Source organism: Ipomoea nil, unplaced genomic scaffold (assembly GCF_001879475.1).
Source record: "Ipomoea nil cultivar Tokyo-kokei standard unplaced genomic scaffold, Asagao_1.1 scaffold2144, whole genome shotgun sequence".
NCBI classification, from domain to species: Eukaryota; Viridiplantae; Streptophyta; class Magnoliopsida; order Solanales; family Convolvulaceae; genus Ipomoea; species Ipomoea nil.
Window position 1 is genome coordinate 6,683,567 of NW_017618572.1, and position 15,412 is coordinate 6,698,978.

Here is a 15,412-nt window from a genome sequence, read left to right on the forward strand (position 1 = left end):
TTCTCAAATTTCTAAATCCCGATTTTATATTTCTATTATACACTTAGATCGGTATCATGTAATTTGAATTAAGTTTTGTGTTATGTTTGGACATTGGATTTTTAAATATGTAGTGTTGTGTTGTTGTTCGGACTCATTATTGATTGAGAAATTTGAGATATGCATTGTTTTCGTGTTGATTGGATTTTAAATTTTAAATTAATAAAAATTAATTAATTAATTAATTGCGCTAAAGAACTAGAAAATGTTAATGTTCTCAAATCGACCGAACCAAACTAAACTACAATGTTAAATAGAATGGTTTCGTCTTTTCAAAACTGAAAAAATATAAATCAAACCGAGGAAAAAAAAAAGCCCCGAACTTTCAATCGAAATTCCCACCCCTAATTGTAGGTTCTTTTAGTTACTATTATTACAATTCTATTAAGTAAATTTACAAGTTTATCTAGATATTATTGCATGTTCGTTAAATTAGAATTGCAAGTTGATTAAGTCACTACAGCAAGTCCTTTGAAAAAAAAAAAGAAAAAAGTCACCACTACAAGTTCATTAAGTCATATATGCTCGTCAGAAACATTATTACAAATTCATTAAATTACCAACGCATACTCATTAACCCACTATTGTTGGTACAGTAAGTCATCATAGGTCATCTATATTATTACTATATCACACGTTTATTGTAAGAATATATTGAAAATATATATCAATATGAGTGAATTTAAAATATCTCTATGTGATATTTTTAACGATATAACTTTTATAGATTGATTTTATTTATAAAGAAAGAAATAAAGGAAAATGTATTTAAGCAATGTTTGGTTTATTATATTGGCAGCATGACTTGGGAAGCAAACCCGGGACGTCTAAACAAATCTTCTCTAAATTGATAGACATGAAATCTTCCGTTGCCGAGAATTGAACCCTGGTCTCCTGGGTGAAAGCCAGATATCCTAACCGCTGGACAACAACGGAAAACTTCCACGGAACATCTGTTGAATATCATCTATTGCAAATTATTAACTTATAATTGGATGATTTACATTTTGAAACAATTCAAACTAAGTTGCGGTGAACGTGGATCAAACACGTGACCTTCAGATATTCAGTCTGACACTCTCCCAACTGAGCTATCCCCGCATCTCGTAGGAACTTTACATTCTTAATAAACGAACTTTTAGCTTTTTTTAACCATAAGTTATTATGTTCCACATATTGCTTTGAATAGTCATTATTGCTTCTTCAAACTCTGATTAAAAGTTAAAACATAGCCACGATGATTACGTTCATGAGAAACAAACCAATTTCATTACACTACACCAAACATCTCTTGTGCATGATTCAATTGTTGCCACAAGCCAAAGCCAATCATCTTTAATAACACCTCTATAATTATTATAATGTCTAATGAAAGCATAAAAAACTATGACATTTCCTTTCTTCATATCTATGTATCTAACTATAACTAAATGTTTTTATATTTGGAAAATTACCCGAGTATATATACTAAATAATAATTACTAAATTCTCAATTTTCTAAATCCCGATTTTATATTTCTATTATACACTTAGATCGGTATCATGTAATTTGAATTAAGTTTTGTGTTATGTTTGGACATTGGATTTTTAAATATGTAGTGTTGTGTTGTTGTTCGGACTCATTATTGATTGAGAAATTTGAGATATGCATCGTTTTCGTGTTGATTGGATTTTAAATTTTAAATTAATAAAAATTAATTAATTAATTAATTGCGCTAAAGAACTAGAAAATGTTAATGTTCTCAAATCGACCGAACCAAACTAAACTACAATGTTAAATAGAATGGTTTCGTCTCTTCAAAATTGAAAAAATATAAATCAAACCGAGGAAAAAAAAAAAGCCCCGAACTTTCAATCGAAATTCCCACCCCTAATTGTAGGTTCTTTTAGTTACTATTATTACAATTCCATTAAGTAAATTTACAAGTTTATCTAGATATTATTGCATGTTCGTTAAATTACAATTGCAAGTTGATTAAGTCACTACAGCAAGTCCTTTGAAAAAAAAAAAGAAAAAAGTCACCACTACAAGTTCATTAAGTCATATATGCTCGTCAGAAACATTATTACAAATTCATTAAATTACCAACGCATACTCATTAACCCACTATTGTTGGTACAGTAAGTCATCATAGGTCATCTATATTATTACTATATCACACGTTTATTGTAAGAATATATTGAAAATATATATCAATATGAGTGAATTTAAAATATCTCTATGTGATATTTTTAACGATATAACTTTTATAGATTGATTTTATTTATAAAGAAAGAAATAAAGGAAAATGTATTTAAGCAATGTTTGGTTTATTATATTGGCAGCATGACTTGGGAAGCAAACCCGGGACGTCTAAACAAATCTTCTCGAAATTGATAGACATGAAATCTTCCGTTGGCGAGAATTGAACCCTGGTCTCCTGGGTGAAAGCCAGATATCCTAACCGCTGGACAACAACGGAAAACTTCCACGGAACATCTGTTGAATATCATCTATTGCAAATTATTAACGTATAATTGGATGATTTACATTTTGAAACCATTCAAACTAAGTTGCGGTGAACGTGGATCAAACACGTGACCTTCAGATATTCAGTCTGACACTCTCCCAACTGAGCTATCCCCGCATCTCATAGGAACTTTACATTCTTAATAAACGAACTTTTAGCTTTTTTTAACCATAAGTTATTATGTTCCACATATTGCTTTGAATAGTCATTATTGCTTCTTCAAACTCTGATTAAAAGTTAAAACATAGCCACGATGATTACGTTCATGAGAAACAAACCGATTTCATTACACTACACCAAACATCTCTTGTGCATGATTCAATTGTTGCCACAAGCCAAAGCCAATCATCTTTAATAACACCTCTATAATTATTATAATGTCTAATGAAAGCATAAAAAACTATGACATTTCCTTTCTTCATATCTATGTATCTAACTATAACTAAATGTTTTTATATTTGGAAAATTACCCGAGTATATATACTAAATAATAATTACTAAATTCTCAATTTTCTAAATCCCGATTTTATATTTCTATTATACACTTAGATCGGTATCATGTAATTTGAATTAAGTTTTGTGTTATGTTTGGACATTGGATTTTTAAATATGTAGTGTTGTGTTGTTGTTCGGACTCATTATTGATTGAGAAATTTGAGATATGCATCGTTTTCGTGTTGATTGGATTTTAAATTTTAAATTAATAAAAATTAATTAATTAATTAATTGCGCTAAAGAACTAGAAAATGTTAATGTTCTCAAATCGACCGAACCAAACTAAACTACAATGTTAAATAGAATGGTTTCGTCTTTTCAAAACTGAAAAAATATAAATCAAACCGAGGAAAAAAAAAAGCCCCGAACTTTCAATCGAAATTCCCACCCCTAATTGTAGGTACTTTTAGTTACTATTATTACAATTCCATTAAGTAAATTTACAAGTTTATCTAGATATTATTGCATGTTCGTTAAATTACAATTGCAAGTTGATTAAGTCACTACAGCAAGTCCTTTGAAAAAAAAAAAAGAAAAAAGTCACCACTACAAGTTCATTAAGTCATATATGCTCGTCCGAAACATTATTACAAATTCATTAAATTACCAACGCATACTCATTAACCCACTATTGTTGGTACAGTAAGTCATCATAGGTCATCTATATTATTACTATATCACACGTTTATTGTAAGAATATATTGAAAAAATATATCAATATGAGTGAATTTAAAATATCTCTATGAGATATTTTTAACGATATTACTTTTATAGATTGATTTTATTTATAAAGAAAGAAATAAAGGAAAATGTATTTAAGCAATGTTTGGTTTATTATATTGGCAGCATGACTTGGGAAGCAAACCCGGGACGTCTAAACAAATAAATTAAACAATACTTTGCACTACAAATCTTCTCTAAATTGATAGATATGAAATCTTCCGTTGCCGGGAATTGAACCCGAGTCTCCTAGGTGAAAGCCAAATATCCTAACCGCTGGACAACAACGGAACACTTCCACAGATTATTTGTTGAATATCATCTATTGCAAATTATTAAATTATAATTGTATGGTTTACATTTTGAAACCATACAAACTAAGTTGCGGTGAACGTGGATCAAACACGTGACCTACAGATCTTCAGTATGACACTCTCCCAACTGAGCTATCCCCGCATCTCATAGGAACTTTACATTCTTAATAAACGAACTTTTAGCTTTTTTTAACCATAAGTTATTATGTTCCACATATTGCTTTGAATTGTCATTATTGCTTCTTCAAACTCTGAATAAAAGTTAAAACAAAGCCAGGATGATTACGTTCATGAGAAACAAACCGATTTCATTACACTACACCAAACATCTCTTGTGCATGATTCAATTATTGCCACAAGCCAAAGCCAATCATCTTTAATAACACCTCTATATTTATTATAATGTCTAATGAAAGCATAAAAAACTATGATATTTCCTTTCTTCATATCTATGTATATCACTATAACTAAATGTTTTTATATTTGGAAAATTACCCGAGTATATATACTAAGTACTAATTACTAAATTCTCAATTTTCTAAATCCCGATTTTATATTTCTATTATACACTTAGATCGGTATCATGTAATTTGAATTAAGTTTTGTGTTATGTTTGGACATTGGATTTTTAAATATGTAGTGTTGTGTTGTTGTTCGGACTCATTATTGATTGAGAAATTTGAGATATGCATCGTTTTCGTGTTGATTGGATTTTAAATGTTAAATTAATAAAAATTAATTAATAAATTAATTGCGCTAAAGAACTAGAAAATGTTAATGTTCTCAAATCGACCGAACCAAACTAAACTACAATGTTAAATAGAATGGTTTCGTCTTTTCAAAACTGAAAAAATATAAATCAAACCGAGGAAAAAAAGGACCTGAACTGTGAATCGAAAGTCCCACCCCTAATTGTAGGTTCTTTTAGTTACTATTATTACAATTCCATTAAGTAAATTTACAAGTTTATCTAGATATTATTGCATGTTTGTTAAATTACAATTGCAAGTTGATTAAGTCATATATGCTCGTCCGACACATTATTACTAGTTCATTAAATTACCAACGCATACTCATTAACCCACTATTGTTTGTACAGTAAGTCATCATAGGTCATCTATATTATTACAATATCACAGGTTTATTGTAAGAATATATTGAAAAAATATATCAATATGAGTGAATTTAAAATATCTCTATGAGATATTTTTAACGATATTACTTTTATAGATTGATTTTATTTATAAAGAAAGAAATAAAGGAAAATATATTTAAGCAATGTTTGGTTTATTATATTGGCAGCATGACTTGGGAAGCAAACCCGGGACGTCTAAACAAATACATTAAACCATACTTTGCACTACAAATCTTCTCTAAATTGATAGATATGAAATCTTCCGTTGTTGGGAATTGAACCCGAGTCTCCTAGGTGAAAGCCAGATATCCTAACTGCTGCACGACAACGAAACACTTCCACGAATCATCTGTTGAATATCATCTATTTCAAATTATTAACTTATAATTGTATGGTTTACATTTTGAAACCATACTAACTAAGTTGCGGTGAACGTGGATCAAACACGTGACCTTCAGATCTTCAGTCTGACACTCTCCCAACTGAGCTATCCCCGCATCTCATAGGAACTTTACATTCTTAATAAACGAACTTTTAGCTTTTTTTAACCATAAGTTATTATGTTCCACATATTGCTTTGAATAGTCATTATTGCTTCTTCAAACTCTGATTAAAAGTTAAAACATAGCCACGATGATTACGTTCATGAGAAACAAACCGATTTCATTACACTACACCAAACATCTCTTGTGCATGATTCAATTGTTGCCACAAGCCAAAACCAATCATCTTTAATAACACCTCTATAATTATTATAATGTCTAATGAAAGCATAAAAAACTATGACATTTCCTTTCTTCATATCTATGTATCTAACTATAACTAAATGTTTTTATATTTGGAAAATTACCCGAGTATATATACTAAGTACTAATTACTAAATTCTCAATTTTCTAAATCCCGATTTTATATTTCTATTATACACTTAGATCGGTATCATGTAATTTGAATTAAGTTTTGTGTTATGTTTGGACATTGGATTTTTAAATATGTAGTGTTGTGTTGTTGTTCGGACTCATTATTGATTGAGAAATTGGAGATATGCATCATTTTCATGTTGATTGGATTTTAAATGTTAAATTAATAAAAATTAATTAATTAATTAATTGCGCTAAAGAACTAGAAAATGTTAATGTTCTCAAATCGACCGAACCAAACTAAACTACAATGTTAAATAGAATGGTTTTGTCTTTTCAAAACTGAAAAAATATAAATCAAACCGAGGAAAAAAAAAAAGGCCCGAACTGTCAATTGAAATTCCCACCCCTAATTGTAGGTTCTTTTAGTTACTATTATTACAATTCCATTAAGTAAATTTACAAGTTTATCTAGATATTATTGCATGTTCGTTAAATTACAATTGCAAGTTGATTAAGTCACTACAGCAAGTCCTTTGAAAAAAAAAGAAGAAAAAAGTCACCACTACAAGTTCATTAAGTAATATATGCTCGTCCGAAACATTATTACAAGTTCATTAAATTACCAACGCATACTCATTAACCCACTATTGTTGGTACAGTAAGTCATCATAGGTCATCTATATTATTACTATATCACACGTTTATTGTAAGAATATATTGAAAAAATATATCAATATGAGTGAATTTAAAATATCTCTATGAGATATTTTTAACGATATTACTTTTATAGATTGATTTTATTTATAAAGAAAGAAATAAAGGAAAATGTATTTAAGCAATGTTTGGTTTATTATATTGGCAGCATGACTTGGGAAGCAAACCCGGGACGTCTAAACAAATACATACAAATACATTCACAACAAGAAAAATGCACATAGACAACGGTTAATAACCGTTGTCGTAGGGGTATAATTTCTGTTGTTGAAGCCGGTGTTGTTGTAAGTCCAGCGCATAGACAACGGTTTTTTAACCGTTGTCTTTTCTAAAAACAACAACGGTTTTTTAACCGTTGTCTATTAAGTGTTGTTGAAGCCGGTGTTGTTGTAAGTCACGCACATAGACAACGGTTAATAACCATTGTCTTTTCTAGAAACAACAACGGTTTTTTAACCGTTGTCTATTAATTGTTGTTGAAGCCGGTGTTGTTATAAGTCACGCACATAGACAACGGTTAATAATGGTTGTCTTTTCTAGAAACAACAACGGTTTTTTAACCGTTGTCTATTAAGTGTTGTTGAAGCCGGTGTTGTTGTATGTCACGCACATAGACAACGGTTAATAACCGTTGTCTTTTCTATAAACAACAACAGTTTTTTTAACCGTTGTCTATTAAGTGTTGTTGAAGCCGGTGTTGTTGTATGGCACGTACATAGACAACGGTTAATAACCGTTGTCTTTTCTAGAAACGACAATAGTTTTTTAACCGTTGTCTATTATGTGTTGTTGAAACCGGTGTTGTTAAAAGTCACGAACATAGACAACGGTTTTAAACCGTTGTCGTTTCTTCCAAAGACAACGGTTTTTGACCCGTTGTCAATTCAATGTTGTTGAAACTGGTGTTGTTAAAAGTGATGCACATAGACAACGGTTTTTAACTGTTGTCTTTTCTTTAAAAGACAACAGTTATAAACTGTTATCTATTGTGTGTTGTTGAAATCGCTGTTGTTAAAAGTCACACCCATAAACTGTTGTCTTTTTAAAAGACAATAGTTTCAAACTATTGTCTATTGTAAAACAGACAACTTTTAACCGTTGTCTCAACTCGTTTTTAACCTGCTTAAAATTTAATCATATAAAAAAAATAGAAGCATTTATTCATTCACCATGACCAAGTATAGTTACATTGCACAAGCTAAGCACGGTTCATAATAACAAGTCAAAATACTGAGCATGACTAATTCTAATCAAATCATCATCCAAGTCATAATACTACAAAAAAAAAAAAAAAAAAAAACAATTCCAATCCACGAACCAAGTCTAAATGATCACAACGTCAAATCATACCTACTCTATATAACTTGATAGAATATCGGCCCATTCTGAACGCACCAGATCAATAACCGCTTTGTCATAATCAACTTGTTGGAACTACATGTAAATAGTGAGTAAATAAATTAGTATAGATATAATAAATTTGCAAAATAATTATATGATTTTTGACAAGACCATGACAACAACAAAAAGATTAACAGATACTTAAAAAACATGCAAAATATTATTATAAGAAACAACAAACAATAATCATTGAGAGCGCCACAGGTCCCAAATAAGGGTTCTTCTGTATATGTTTACGGTCTTTATCTCCTCATATTTAACTATTGGATATGTTTACAAGATATGCCAATTGGGGAATATCTTTATCTACTTTCTTCCATTATCCTTGAATAAAAAACAGGCTACTTGTTTGCCCGTTGCCTTCTATTCTCATCTCTAAGAAAAAGGCTATAGGAACAAAATCCAATTGATAAATGTCTACCCTTTATCCAGTTTCTATAGAAAATTTTAAGGAAAGGGCTACTAAGCACAGAATTGGTTACTTTTTTCTTGTACGAGAAAGCAAATCCCACAAAAGATGAATAAATGAAGGCTTAAAGTCAAGTGTAAGGCCATAGTTTTACCCCCAAGGTTAGTAAAGCACTAAAAAACTGTTTCTCATGCACTAAAAGCAGTGTCAAAGAATAAAATTTTTGGAATTCAAAATAGAAATTTGAAGGGTGCAAATATTGTAGAACAAATAATAAGGTAATTACATAAGTAATTTTTTATAACTAATGGTGGCAAGTATTGGAAACAAACCTCCTTAATTTGCTTTAGAATGGACTCAACCTTGTCACTCACAGATGCCCGAGCTCCAGTAACTCCAACCGAGCTCACCTATAATTTGAAACAATAAACAATAAGCTTTTCTTGCAAAAAAACTTACATACATGTATCATCAAAAGTAATTATTTTCTCGTGACACTATCAAAGTAGAATAAACCAGTTTATCATAAGTATTAATGACTTAGAGCTCTATTTGAAATTAAGCAATGTTTAGATTGTTGAAATAAATATAAAAATATTTAAAATTCTGCTATAGAAGACCAAAATGACACCATAGGTAGTGCATAAAGGAGGTTAGAAAATACTCATACCTTTGCAAGGATGAGAGTTGTTAAACTTTCTTAAACTCGTCAACGATCAGATGCTTAAACTACATTTCTCAACATTTTCACCCTGCAACTTTTTCACTAGTAAGGTATGCCATTGGAAATATGGTTCAATAACGAAAGAAGTGCATCTTAGATAACTACAATTCAACTAAAGACAAAAATCACATGGAAATGCCCACCAAGACCTCGAAACCTAGAAGGTAAAATGATTAAGCAACATAACGAATTTCTGTACACTATAAGATTAAGATACAAATGTCATTAAGTATGAGGAGGTGAATTCATAAGCAATTTACCTTGCTCAATGAACACAGAGAGGCCAAAATCAGTTGCCTTCAAGGCAGCATTTTCAGCTTTATTAGACAGCAAGGTGAAGAAGCTTGAGCTCTAATAGTCGAAAGGAGGAGGATTGGTCCTGCAAGGAAGCTCAATTCAAGTCACTAGATTTATCAACTGCAATTTGACTGACTAAAAACAAGAAAGGAACAATTAAATATTACCAATAACTCTTTTAGGGTTGACTCCATGTCTTGCATATCCTTCTGTTTATCTCTGACCTTATCACCAGCCCCATGCTTATTATTACCAATGTTCACAACTGGGAAAAAAGCCCCTTTTGAAACATCTTTCTCTGCTTTCAGAATTGCCACTCTACCAAATCTGCAATTGTTTTCTATAAATCCCCTAAACAAAAGTCACCAAAAGTAAAGACAACCTACAAAGTACTTTTTCATGACAAATTAGGTGACCCTCACTTTAATAAAGACTGCAGCATAAATCACTAAATGGAAGCATTTCAGAGATAATGCCAAAAAAAAAAAAAAAAAAAAAAACAAGAAAAAGAAAAAAAAAAAGTGACAGAAAGGATCCACTGATAATTGAACAATTTGAAATCCATTCCTTCCAATAATTTTAACAAGCAGAAAAAGGATTATTAGCCAAATAATAAATGCTTTGACATGAATGATGAATCTTTTAACTCATTATTCTCCATAGATCCTAACTTGGGGGAACATTTTTTCTGCTTTTCTAGAAGTAAAACAATCTGCCAAAAGCTTAAGGAGTTCCAAATGTTCAAAATTGTTCTTGTAGCTGTTGGTGGAGAGAAAATTGAGCACTCATGAGAAATACCAAGTGACCAATGCATTATAGAAAGTACTATGTGCTGCCTTTTGTTATTAGATGTATGTTTCAGAAACTTCCTTTTCTAAACAGACACAGGTCACTGCCAAGGATAGAAGCCTCATTTGCCTATGAGAAGACAAGTAGAGTTTGATGTCATGAAAAAAAAAAGGCAATATTTGAGGAAATTGCCAAAGAGTAATGCAATGTAAAGTCAAAACTAGAACAGATCTCTGTATAGGCTACGTAAACAGACACAGGTCACTGCAAAGGTTTAATATATGAGGTTGCCTAACCATAATATATCTGTTGAGTTCAAGCATGACACATTTTAGAGTGCAGACAGTTTCACCAGCACCAAAAAACATACAGACAATAATTTTATACTCCGTATTTATCTAATATTTTGTTAAGTACAGAAAAACAAACAGAAATACAGTGTTATCTCTCAAAATAAAATGCCAAATAAATAAAAAAACAAGTTTGACAAACCAAGAGAAGTGTGTACACATACCTCATTGATATGAGTTGTAAGCCTAACACGATGACCAAACTCCTGTTAACAAACATCAGGGGAGGTAAATAAAAATGAATCAGGGAGAAATAGAGCTGCTACCTAAAAGTTGATTTTCTTTTAAAGAATTTTTTCATAAATAAACAAAAAATAAATATAATCTAATTATCTAAACAAGTAAACATAGAGAATTTTGTAGTGTATTTCAAGTAAACTGTAAACACAGAGCAAATCAATATGAATTAGAGCAAATCATAGGCAAACATTAACTGTTAACTACAAAGAGTATAATCAAACTAGCATTCTAGCAAAGTAAGGCAACACTGCCAACACAACCCCAATTCCTAATTCCTAAGCAAACTAAGTAATCCCTCAGACCACTCAGAACGTCACTGGCTCACTAGCAACACAGCCCCAATTCCCAATTCCTAAGCAAACTATGCAAAATCATCTCAAATTCATATTCATATATTATCTATTGGAAGCAATAAATTATAAAATGCAACTTCAAATAATCAAATGCAACCCAATCCAAAGTGCTGATGAACTAAATCTTAGATTTTTAGGTTTTTCTCTTTTATCCAAAATTCCAGTCTTCTAGATGAATAAGAAATTAAGAACCAATTAGGCAATCAATTAGGTTTAAAGAGACAGAGCAGCTAAGCAGATATCAATCAATCGGTCAATGGAATTCAAAACAAAGGATAAAAATCAACTATTTGCGGCAGTGGACCATACCATGAGCGCCTGAGCGGGTGAGCCTCGGCAGTCGGCAGAGGGTGCTCGCCGTAGTCTGCGCCCTACGGTGTTGGCGATTGGTAGCAGCCAGGCCCAGCAGCAATTCTTCCCTTCGCGATTGGCTTCTGCGGTCCGCCGGTATGCGCAGTGCGGTAATGGTAGTCGCGAAAAGGGCAAGAGGCGAAATGGGGGCAGCTCCCTCCGTCCATGAAGAGAAGAGAGAGTAAAGTAGTAAAGCTGTAAAAATCTGATGTACAAGAGGCGCCAAACAAAAAAAGTTTTGGTGGGAATTTAATTTTAGTAAAATATTTTTTAGATATCAATAGTGGGATTTTAGTAAAATATTTTTTAGATATCAATAGTGAGAGTAAATGTATTATTCATACTAATAATGAGAGTATAATTTTAAAATAAATATAAAAATAAAATTTCATCACTAAATCATAAACATTTAGCTAGAGTAACTCTCACAAAAGACATGGAAATGATTCATTTAGTGAGAGGTTTTTCTGTCTATCACTAATTTTTTGTCACTAAAAGTTGTTTTTCTTGTAGTGCATGTCTATTGTCGGGTATATAGGTATAGAACGGGGTAAGAATATATTAACTTTATTATCGGGGACGCTAGACCCAAAATAGTACCGGGTATATAGGTACAGAACGCAAGGTAAAAAAATAGTAGTTTTATTGCTCGGGATGTACCGCGTATATAGGTACAGAACGGGAAGTAAGAAAACAGTAGCTTTATTACCCGGGGTGCTAGGTCCAAAATAGTTCATAATTTATATACTACAGACTCAGAATTTATATAGGTATAGATTCATAATTCATATACTATAGATTCATAATTTCTATATAGTAGATTCATAAAATCTTTACTGTAGATTCATAATTTCTAAACCGTAGATTCATAATTTAAATACAGTAGATTCATAGTTTCTATACAGTAGATTCATAATTTCTACACGTATGCAGATTCATAATATCTGAATTGTAGATTCATAATTTCTGTATTGTTGATTCATCATTTCTAAATTGTACAGTTATCAAATTATGAACATATAGTATGTGTGAATACATAAGAATCGAACCCCAAGTGACTAGGTTGAGGCCGGGTAGAGACTAGAGACCACTAGACTAGGGTGCCTGTAGGCCGGGTATATTCATGGTTTTATAGGGACCGGGTCCACCATAAACCAGGCGATATAGATATATAACAGGGTAAGAAAATATTAGCTTTATTACCCGGGTCGCTAGACCCAAAATAGTACTGGGTATATAGGTACAAAACGCGAGATTCATAGATTTTTATACTGTAGATTCATAAATTCTATATTGTAGATTTATAAAATCTTTGGTGAATAATTTTATATTTAAATATGAACGAAAATAGAACTATTAAATTAACTTTTGAATTGTATTATTTCTTTGTTAAATTTTTATGCACTATATTTGGACAAAAAAATTTAATTACATTTTATTTTTTGTTCTAGATCTTCTAAACATCTATTTTCATCTCGTAACAAAAACAATGAAGGTCCAAATTCTAGGTAAAAGATAAGGTGTAACACTTTAGTAAACAAGAGTTGGTGTGGCTTGGTGGGTTTAGCTTTATTTATTATGTTAGAGGTCATGGGTTCTATCCTTCTTGGTGGCATCTTTAACCTATATTTCATACAATCATTGTTTTGGTTCTCATAGACAACACAGAACCAAACTCGTTATATCTTAGATGTTGCGCTTGAATACATAAGTGTTAGTGTGGCTTGGTGGGTTTCTTAGAGGCATTTTTAACCTATTTTATAAAATCGTTGTCTTGGTTTTCACAGACAACACAGAAACAATCCAGTTATATACAAGATGTTGCACTTTAATACATAAAAGTTTGTGTTGCTTAATTGGTTAAACCTTAATTGCTATGTTTGAGGTTAGAGGTTTGATTCTTGTTGCTAAAATCCTTGTTTATATTTTATACAACTGTTGTCTTTTATAAAATAATGATGCGCAAAGACAACGGTTATAAAATAACCGTTGTCTTTGTAGTGTTGTGTATTCAAATACGCTTAAAGACAACATACCAAAGACAACGTTAAATAAAACCGTTGTCTTAAACAAATAAAGAACGCGCAATGACAACGGTTATATAAAACCGTTGTCGTTGTAGTGTTGTGTATTCAAGTGCTATTGAAGACAACACATAAATGACAACGGTTAAATAAAACCGTTGTCTTTTATAAAATAATAATGCACAAAGACAACAGTTTTAAAAAACCGTTGTCTTTGTAGTGTTGTGTATTCTAGTGCGCTTAAAGACAACACACCAACGACAACGGTTAAATAAAACCGTTGTCTTTTAAAAAAAAAAAGAGCGCACAAAGACAACGGTTTTAAACAACCGTTGTCTTTCTAGTGTTGTGTATTCTAGTGCGCTTAAAGACAACACACCAACGACAACAGTTAAAAAAACCGTTGTCTTTTAAAAAAAAAAACGCACATAGACAACGGTTTTAAAAAATCGTTGTCGTTGTGGTGTTGTCTTATCACAAAATGCACAAAGACAACACACTTATAACAACGGTTAAGTAAAAACCGTTGTCTTTGACAAAAGTGTTGCATCAAAGACAACGGTTTTGAACCAAACTGTTGTCTTTTATACAAAAGACAACACTTTTCTTAAAAACTGTTGTCTTTGTAGTGTTGTCTATGCGCATTCTTCTCTAAACTGATAGATATTAAATCTTCCGTTGCCGGGAATTGAAACCGGGTCTCCTGGGTGAAAGCCAGATATCCTAACCGCTGGACGACAACGGAACACTTCCACGGATCATCTGTTGAATATCATCTTTTGCAAATTATTAACTTATAATTGTATGGTTTAAAATTTGAAACCATACAAACTAAGTTGCGGTGAACGTGGATCAAACACGTGACCTTCAGATCTTCAGTCTGACGCTCTCCCAACTGAGCTATCCCCGCATCTCATAGGAACTTTACATTCTTAATTAACGAACATTTAGATTTTTTTAACCATAAGTTATTCTGTTCCACATATTGCTTCGAATAGTCATTATTGCTTCTTCAAACTCTGATTAAAAGTTAAAACATAGCCACGATGATTACGTTCATGAGAAACAAACCGATTTCATTACACTACACCAAACATCTCTTGTGCATGATTCAATTGCTGCCACAAACCAAAGCCAAACATCTTTAATAACACCTCTATAATTATTATAATTATTATACACTTAGACCGGTATCATGTAATTTGAATTTAGTTTTGTGTTATGTTTGGACATTGGATTTTTAAATATGTAATGTTGTGTTGTTGTTCGGACTCATTATTGATTGAGAAATTTGAGATATGCATCGTTTTCGTGTTGATTGGATTTTAAATGTTAAATTAATAAAAATTAATTAATTAATTAATTGCGCTAAAGAACTAGAAAATGTTAATGTTCTCAAATCGACCGAACCAAACTAAACTACAATGTTAAATAGAATGGTTTCGTCTTTTCAAAACTGAAAAAATATAAATCAATCCGAGGAAAAAAAGGACCTGAACCGTCAATCGAAATTCCCACCCCTAATTGTAGGTTCTTGTAGTTACTATTACTACAATTCCATTAAGTAAATTTACAAGTTTATCTAGATATTATTGCATGTTCGTTAAATTACAATTGCAAGTTGATTAAGTCACTACAGCAAGTCCTTTGAAAAAAAAAAAAGAAAAGAAAAAAGTCACCACCACAA

At 31.4% G+C, this 15,412-nt stretch overlaps 2 long non-coding RNA genes and 7 other non-coding genes across 9 annotated transcripts; 1 reads left to right on the forward strand and 8 right to left on the reverse strand.

Annotated features, from left to right (window-relative positions):
• Positions 1 to 903: 903 nt before the first annotated feature.
• Positions 904 to 975, reverse strand: TRNAE-UUC. The gene has a single exon. It is a non-coding gene; the product is annotated as a tRNA-Glu (tRNA).
• Positions 976 to 1,067: 92 nt separating this feature from the next.
• On the reverse strand, positions 1,068 to 1,140 carry TRNAF-GAA. The gene has a single exon. It is a non-coding gene; the product is annotated as a tRNA-Phe (tRNA).
• Positions 1,141 to 2,593: 1,453 nt separating this feature from the next.
• On the reverse strand, positions 2,594 to 2,666 carry TRNAF-GAA. Its single transcript has one exon. It is a non-coding gene; the product is annotated as a tRNA-Phe (tRNA).
• A 1,317-nt stretch (positions 2,667 to 3,983) lies between these two features.
• On the reverse strand, positions 3,984 to 4,055 carry TRNAE-UUC. The gene has a single exon. It is a non-coding gene; the product is annotated as a tRNA-Glu (tRNA).
• A 1,582-nt stretch (positions 4,056 to 5,637) lies between these two features.
• TRNAF-GAA lies at positions 5,638 to 5,710 on the reverse strand. The gene has a single exon. It is a non-coding gene; the product is annotated as a tRNA-Phe (tRNA).
• A 2,471-nt stretch (positions 5,711 to 8,181) lies between these two features.
• On the reverse strand, positions 8,182 to 9,661 carry LOC109148730. The gene is made up of 4 exons (XR_002048855.1): positions 9,582 to 9,661; positions 9,268 to 9,349; positions 8,930 to 9,007; positions 8,182 to 8,221 (listed from the first exon to the last, which is right to left on the reverse strand). It is a non-coding gene; the product is annotated as an uncharacterized LOC109148730 (long non-coding RNA).
• Positions 9,662 to 12,548: 2,887 nt separating this feature from the next.
• On the forward strand, positions 12,549 to 14,630 carry LOC109148736. Its single transcript, XR_002048860.1, has 3 exons — positions 12,549 to 12,561; positions 13,246 to 13,248; positions 14,562 to 14,630. It is a non-coding gene; the product is annotated as an uncharacterized LOC109148736 (long non-coding RNA).
• Positions 14,399 to 14,470, reverse strand: TRNAE-UUC. The gene has a single exon. It is a non-coding gene; the product is annotated as a tRNA-Glu (tRNA).
• TRNAF-GAA lies at positions 14,563 to 14,635 on the reverse strand. The gene has a single exon. It is a non-coding gene; the product is annotated as a tRNA-Phe (tRNA).
• Positions 14,636 to 15,412: the final 777 nt, after the last annotated feature.